Source organism: Aptenodytes forsteri, unplaced genomic scaffold, assembly GCF_000699145.1.
Source record: "Aptenodytes forsteri isolate BGI_AS27 unplaced genomic scaffold, ASM69914v1 Scaffold466, whole genome shotgun sequence".
Lineage (NCBI taxonomy): Eukaryota > Metazoa > Chordata > Aves > Sphenisciformes > Spheniscidae > Aptenodytes > Aptenodytes forsteri.
In genome coordinates, this window is record NW_008795119.1 from 380,221 (window position 1) to 387,826 (window position 7,606).

At 44.6% G+C, this 7,606-nt stretch overlaps 1 protein-coding gene across 1 annotated transcript in view; it reads left to right on the forward strand.

Moving 5' to 3' along the window:
* The first annotated feature begins 744 nt into the window (after positions 1–744).
* The window catches only part of SMARCD3 (SWI/SNF related, matrix associated, actin dependent regulator of chromatin, subfamily d, member 3), a 110,851-nt gene continuing 103,989 nt past the window's right edge, over positions 745–7,606 (forward strand). The window contains exons 1-2 of the mRNA XM_009277098.2: positions 745–798; positions 2,397–2,590. The gene's annotated coding sequence lies outside the window, so the exon portion shown is untranslated. The remainder of the gene's footprint in view (positions 799–2,396; positions 2,591–7,606) is intronic.

Genomic DNA, 7,606 nt, shown 5'->3' on the forward strand with positions numbered 1-7,606 from the left:
CTCCGCTGCCGCCGCATGATTCCCCCGCGGCGCCGGGGGCTGGAACACCCCGACGACTGGCGCGCTGCTCTCTCCGTTCTTCCCTTCGGGCTCGGCGTTGCGCCGGTGCAGCCGCTCACCTGGCCCCCTCTGGTTGTCCCAGCGCATGCCCCCGCATCCTCGGCCGAGCTGTGGTGGGTTTGCTGCCTCGCAGGGACCCAGCTGGCTTGGAGAGGCAGGCAGAGAGAGGAAGCCCAATACTCATCTACCACTCCCAAATGTGGACTGCAGGCTCCCTCGGGAGGCTTTCCCTCAGCAGGGACTGACTTTCTCAGGGGAGACACCAGCACTCATCTGGAATCGCTCAGCCTGCCCTAGCATGATCTTCTTAACACCCTGTCCCTGGAGACACTCCACACCCCAGTGCTGTCCTCCAACTAACTGACAGCTGTCTCCAGTGCTCCAGGAACAACCAACCTTCATGCAGGAGACAGCACCTTTTGAGAGAGAGTATTCGTCTTGCTGCCTCTAAGGTGCCCTTCAGCTCTGTTTTCAGAGGGAGATACATAGTCCCAGATACTCTCTCAGGACAAACTGATCCGTATCTGTCGGAGGCTAATGCTCTGTATGGCCTTCCAGAAGATCTTCTTGACTTTCCCATACAGGCAAACCATCTCACTTCGGCACCAGGAGCTTGCTGATGGAGATTGCTGCTCCCTGCCTCCTTCCTGTTCCCTGGGGCCTGAACTCTCACGTTTCCTTTATCAGCATGGCCTGTGGAGGGACCCTGTGTGCAAGTTGCTGCTGGGAAAGACTGAGGTAGAAATTAAATGGGGGACTGAGGAGAAAGCAAGGTCACTCACCAGTTAGCATGATCTGGGGGTGCATTTGTGCAGTATCCTTGCCTAGTGCTGTCAGCACTACCCATCTTGGAGAGACTGGCACCATACTACTGCCCATCCAGGGGAGCCCTGCAGCTCCTGAAAATAACCAGTTCCTTGGTGCTGCCTCAGGAGCAATCAACAACCTACTGTTTACCGTGGGGACACCACCATGAGAAACCAGCCCTTCTTCCCTGGCAGAATCCTCCACCCTCTGTCTGTGAGGAAGAAACTCCCAGCCTGGCCTTGCCTCTAAGGCAGGGTGAGGGTGAGATTCCCAACACTGTCAGCCTTTGGTTGCCTCCTTTTCCACAGTGCTGCAGTGATGTTCCTTTCTGTACCTTATGCGCTCTCCTGGCCCAGCCCTTCTCACTTGCGCTGCCTCCATTGCTGTGTTCTGCCTCAGCCACTGCTTTCCCAGACTCTATCCTTCCTTGACTTCAGCTCTATTTTAGCACAGTTCACCATGATCTTCTTTCTGCCCTTTGTTCTTCCCTTGTTTTGACCCTACTGGACTGAGAGCCTTGTTACTGTCCCTGATGCAGTTGTCTGCTCTTGTGCTGACCAGCACTGCCTAGGCTGGCACTGTGATGCTCATATTTCCCTTTCTTGTCTATCCATTCTTTGAGCAGTTGCTTCTAACTGCATGACTAGGTATGAGCTTACACCTGTGAATGCTGTGAGTGCTGGTGTTCACATCTGTTCTGCTGTAATGCTTCTTTTCTTCATCAACTACAGTAGAGAGCTGTCTTTGTATACACAGGTACAGCTGGCTCAGCTCTTCCCAAGGAGCAGCTCCCTTTCCTTCTTACCCTGGCTCATCTTCTCTGGGACCTATCATGGATATGCAGACACTGAAGCTGCTTGACTATACCGTAAATCTGTGGGATCATTAGTTCTCCCAGTCTGCAACACTTGCCATCAGGACAGCTGACAATGCCTGCTGAAATGCTAGAGTATTCCAATAGCCTTTAAGGATTTGATTTTTTAAGAATGAAAGCAAGTTGACTTGGTTAAAGTTCCAAACTGGCCTGCTTTCCCAAGGGTTACCAGAGATGTCTGATGGCAGAAACATAACTGAGAACATCTGTGTAAGAAGATACCCTTGCTTCTTGGTTAGGCCAGGCAAATTCCAGGGATCCCTTCCAATCTTAGCCACCCTATGGTTCTTATTAGAGCATGCCTCAACATGTTGACAGGTTATAGGCAAGTGTTGTATTTTCTTCATATTTTCTCCAATCTCCTCAAATACAAGCTGGCTCCCATCTGTAAGTTGAATAGCCTGTAAGGATGGCCTAGTCCCTGGGCAAAAGTACTGTTTTGGCAACATGGACATGCATCTGTGTGCAGTTGTCTGCAGAGAAGTCCCTAATCACTATGTCAGTTGCATCTTTTCTTTCTTGCTTTTTCCCTCTTTTTTTTTTTTTTGCAGTTGTGTTGCTTATGAAGTGTCACATGAGTTGGTGCTGTTCTAGGAAATTTTATTTATATTGTATATTACTTCCCTCTCACTCAGTATGTACTTTCTCTTTTCAGAGCTGGATCCAAATGCATCCTCGGCCTGCTGTCTTAGAGCTGTTCCTGCTTCAGGTCAATGAGAATATCTGCTGCTAATTCATCATGACATAATATCTGGTCTCCTGCCCCATCCTGTTGGATAAGTTTCCTGCTTCTTCTTGGTCTATACACATGTGACTCCGGGTGTTCATCAGCTACCTAGTCTGGTACAGGTAGGTTTTAGCCCTTTGAAAAATGACCTGCTCTAGGTGGGAAGAATGTGTCTGTTACTTGTATTGGGACTGGAAAATGTTTGCCTTTGGACATATGGGAAATGTTATTTTGTGAAATAAGTCCTGAACTGCCTGCTTGCTGCTATTCACCTAAGCTGGTCCTTTTACTAGCCAACTACTTCTGTGATAGTTTCTGCTAGTGCTGGCAGGGAGGGTGCTGATTAGACAGGGTAGACTGGCTCAGAGTGAATAACGTTAGAGGATGCAGTTGCTAAGAGCAGGCCTAATAGAGGAAAGAATGAAGAGGAGTAGTAGCAGCAGGTATTCTTTGTGGTAATTCATTACTCCATTAGCTACAAGTAAATGTGATCAGTGCTTATCAGTTGGTTATTGATTTGTAGGGTTACCATGTTTCTCACGGCAGGTTTAAATTAGCATGGTTAGCTCTTCCCAGCTGGTAGACTTCTCCAGTACCTGCTGTTGTTGGATATGCATTGGTCATGTCCATGATGAGGTACTCAAATCTGCCACTCAGGTCTTTATTTTCTACCATTAGGTCCATTCTTCTTGTTGCTTCCACTGGTGAATATCCACCTGTATCTATCTATCTTTTTTCCCGGTCAGTACACAGTATGGCTGTAAGGGACTTTGTTTTTCCCACCACTGGATCAGTGTCTTTTCACCTTTTACAGCCTGCGTAGGTCACTTCACTGGTAGCTTAAATTGTCTGGTAAAAAAATGCATTCTATTTTGTATTGGAAATAAATAGCCTAGGTTATAACTTTTTTTTTTATTTTAAGACACATTAAACTTATTATTGTCATGTGATTTGGCCCTTTAACAACCATATTGCTTAGCCTGCTGCAGCACAGTTATGAACTTTGCCCAGTGCCTGCTACCTCTGGCTTTTTGCTTGTGGCTGAGCTAGGGAAAGTTTGTTACAGAGAGATACCAGTACTAGTCTACCAATCATAACTAACATGAATTTAAGAACTGTGTTGCGCTGAGTCAGACCAAAGTGTCCTGTCTCTGACTAGTAATGGATATGTGGAAAAGGAATAGAAAAATGAGGCAAATGCTGAATCTTTTTTTTTTTCTTCCGCATACCTTTTAAGTTTTGCAGTCATCTAATTATGGAGTCAGCAATTTGGAGTAAACAATGTTAGAAAATCCCCCAAGTTCTTAGGTCTGCTGTTTCAGTGTTAAGTTATCTTCATTGGAAGGAGTTGTTCCAGTTTTCTGTGATTGACTTTTCTGTGATTATGTTTTCTGTCACTGTTCTGTCCTTTTCTGTTGAGTTGAATGTTCTCTTGAATTCTGAGTCCAGGGAGGACTATAGGACCATTCACTTTGACATTTCCTAAAGGTAGTGGGTACCTGTATCCAGCTTGCAGCTGTTGCTGAGTACAGGTATGTCTTTTAGAAAGGCAGTTTGGTATTTCTCCTCATTCAGGTTCCAAATCATAGAAGACTGAGATATGGATGAGAGCTATTTGGCAGAGGGAGAGACCAGACAAAAAGGGGGTGACTGCAGACGCTTGGCAAAAGAAGTTGGAAGTAAAGACAATGAGAATAATAACCTGCTAAGCAGGAAATGCTTTTGTGATTTTTTTACTTGTGTTTGCACTTATGGATGGTGTTGGGTTCAAGATGACCACTGAATGCCAGGCAGCAAATGTGGCAAAAGACTTTTTCAGTTGACATCTAGGAAGGTTTCTTCCCTTTTCAGTTCTGACACCCCGCTCCATTTCTTCCTGTTCTGTAACTATCACATGCCATGTTCTCTATGCTGACTAACTTGTTAAGAACCCATTGATGTTAAAGTTAATGCGGAATATACCTGCTAATGTATATTCCTGCCGAGAGTCCACAACCCTCGCTGGAATCAGAAGAGCTTATGTATTAAAACTCCTTTAGCTTCTTGAAGGTAAGGTGTTAACTGTAACCTTCAGTACTCTTAATCACTTGGAGCTCATTCCTCTTCCAGTGCGGTATTGCCACGGTGGTGTCCAGAGTGCCTGGGCTGACACCTGGAAGTTGCTGGTCTCCCCTTGAATTGAATAGCTTTCCAGGAACTTAGCTTTTCTGGAAAGGTGCAGTTGGAGGAATTGAATGGTTCTTAATTTAAAATGTAAAGGATTAAGAGTTCTGGTATTACACCACAGGAGTTATCCAGGTTTTTCATTTATACAGAAGTGTCCTAAGCGCATAGAAACAAGCAAATAACTACAACTTGCATGCTTTTTCTTCCAGCTCACAGAGTTATTGCTGTGTTCTCCATAATGGTTTCGTAATGTAGACAGTGGCTAGTAGGTCTTGTTCAGGAAATGTTACTCAGAGGTCATCAAGTGAGGTATGTCTGATTTTCATTAATTGACAGCCTGAGATGCCCTTGTCAAATGTTTCTGATATTCCCTGAGTCAACATGAAAGTAACAGTGATATGGTCATTCTTGTACCTGGATATACTGATAGCACTGGCACCTCAATGCTGGACAAGGGTCCCATGAATTTTATGGAAAGCTGTTTTGATCTTCCTTCCATTTTTTTAAAAACTCTTTATTGGTTCCAGTGTTTGAGAGACAAACTTCCTGTCCTTTGCTTTATGGCCTTTGATAGTCCAATAGCCTTTACTATTTTGTACTCTTATCATAATGATGATGTCTGTGTTTATCTATGGTAGTTGTCCAAAGATAGGGATAGAAGCGTTTCTGTTTGAATATAACTATCACCATAGCTTAAATGGAGCCCGTAGCTAGACTGAAGAATTTGCCTGCTCTAAGAATGTCAGTTTCAGAGTCTAATCAACATTGTATCTTTTTCTTTTTACCCTGAAATTTGGCACACTTATTCTCTGCCTGTGAATGAATTTTAAAAATAATTTGTTTAAAGGCAGTTCAGCTCCTTTCAAGATCCTAAACTGCAGAGAAGAAAATACAATTTACCAATCCTGTATTTTTCAATTTATAGGCATAGCTATTGCACTGAAGTGGGAAATCGTACAAACTTAACTTTTGATAAGCATGTGGCCTTTGATTTGCAAATGTGCTTTTGATGATGTGAAAGAAATTGGACCTCATTTGGTGAAATTGCAAGGCCTAATAAGGCATAACATTCAAAATTTATAAATTCATTATTTTTAAAGATTTAAACCAGTCATTTTCCCCTGGCAAAATACGTATGATTCATGGCAACTGCAGAATGTACAGTTAAAAGGTGATGGAGAGCAAGAGCTGTGTTTGCAGCTGTTAGGTCAGTGAGGAATGATTTTTAAATGTTACTTGTAGATAATTTTTTTAAAGCTTTCCATTTCCATGGTAGAGAAAGGACATACTGCAAGGTTACTTAAGGTTTTTTATTCTTTTTTTTTTTTTTTTCTTCTTTGAGATCATAGGGATAACCACATAGTAACTGAGCTGGCTGGTATGCTGATCAGACTCTATGTGGACAGTTGCTAATACAAGTAGTTGCAGGAGAAAGTACAAAGCTCATTCAGTGTCTGGTTCATAGAATGATAGAATGGTTTGGGTTGGAAGGGACCTTCAAAGATCATCTAGTCCTGTTCCAGTGTCTCACCACCCTCATTGTAAAAAATGTCTTCCTTATGTCCAGTCTAAACCTTCCCCCTTTCAGTTTAAAACTGTTGCCCCTTGACCTATCACTACAGGCCTTGGTAAAAAGTCTGTTCCCATCTTTCTTATAAGCCCCCTTTAAGTATTGAAAGGCTGCAATAAGGTCTCCCCGGAGCCTTCTGTTCTCCAGGCTGAACAACCTCAAGTCTCATCTTTTCTTCATAGGAGAGGTGTTTCAGCCCTCTGATAATTTTCACGGCCCTCCTCTGGACCTGCTCGTAACAGGTCCATGTCTTTCTTGTACTGTGGACCCCAGAGCTGGACCCAGGTGGGGTCTCAGGAGAGCAGAGGAGAGAGGAAGAATCCCCTCCTTCAACCTGCTGGCCGTGCTTCTTTTGATGCAGCCCAGGAAACAATTGGCTTTCTGGGCTGCAAGCACACATTGCCGGCTCATGTCCAGCTTTTCATCTACCGATATCCCCAAGCCCTTCTCCGCAGAGCTGCTCTCAATCCATCCATCCCCAGCCTGTACTGTTACTGGTGATTGCCCTGACCCACGTGCAGGACCTTGCACTTGGCCTTGTTGAACTTCATGAGGTTGACGTGGGCCCACTCCTCCAGCCTCTCAGGGTCCCTCTGGATGGCATCCCTTCCCTCTAGCCTATCAACTGCACCACTTGGCTTGATGTCATCTGCAAACATGCTGAGGGTGCACTCAATCCCACTATCTATGTCATTAATAAAGATATTGAACAGCACTGGTCCCAATATGGACCCCTGAGGGACACCACTTGATACTGATCTCCATTTGGACATTGAGCTGGCAGCTATTTAAAGACATTTTCTTAGAGCACAAGAACTATTGATTACCACGTTCAAGAAATCGGGCGAGGAAGGTGGGAAACCAGCATGGCTGAGTAAGGACCTCCTGGTCAAACCAAAACACAAGAGGGAGATGCATAGGCAGTGGAAGCAGGAACATGCATCCTGGGAAGAATATAGGGATACTGCCCAGGAGTGTAGGGATGGGATCAGGAAAGCTAAGGCACAACTGGAGCTAAACTTGGCAAGGGATGTGAAGAATAATAAGGGCTTCTACAGGTATGCAAGTCAGACAAGACAAAAGAAATTTTACCCCTCAATAAATGATACAGGGAATCTGGTGACAATTGCCATGGAGAAGCCTAAGTACTCAACAACTTTTTTCCCCCCTCAGTTTTCACTGGCAATTGCTCTTCACAAATCTCTTGAGTCCCTGAATCTCAAGGCAGGGACTGGAGGAATGAAGTCCCACCCATCGTAGGAGAAGATCAGGTTCTAGACCATCTGAGGAACCTGAACATACACAAGTCCATGGGACATGATCATAGAATCATTAAGGTTGGAAAAGACCTCTAAGATCATCGAGTCCAACCGTCAACCCAACACCACCATGCCCACTAAAC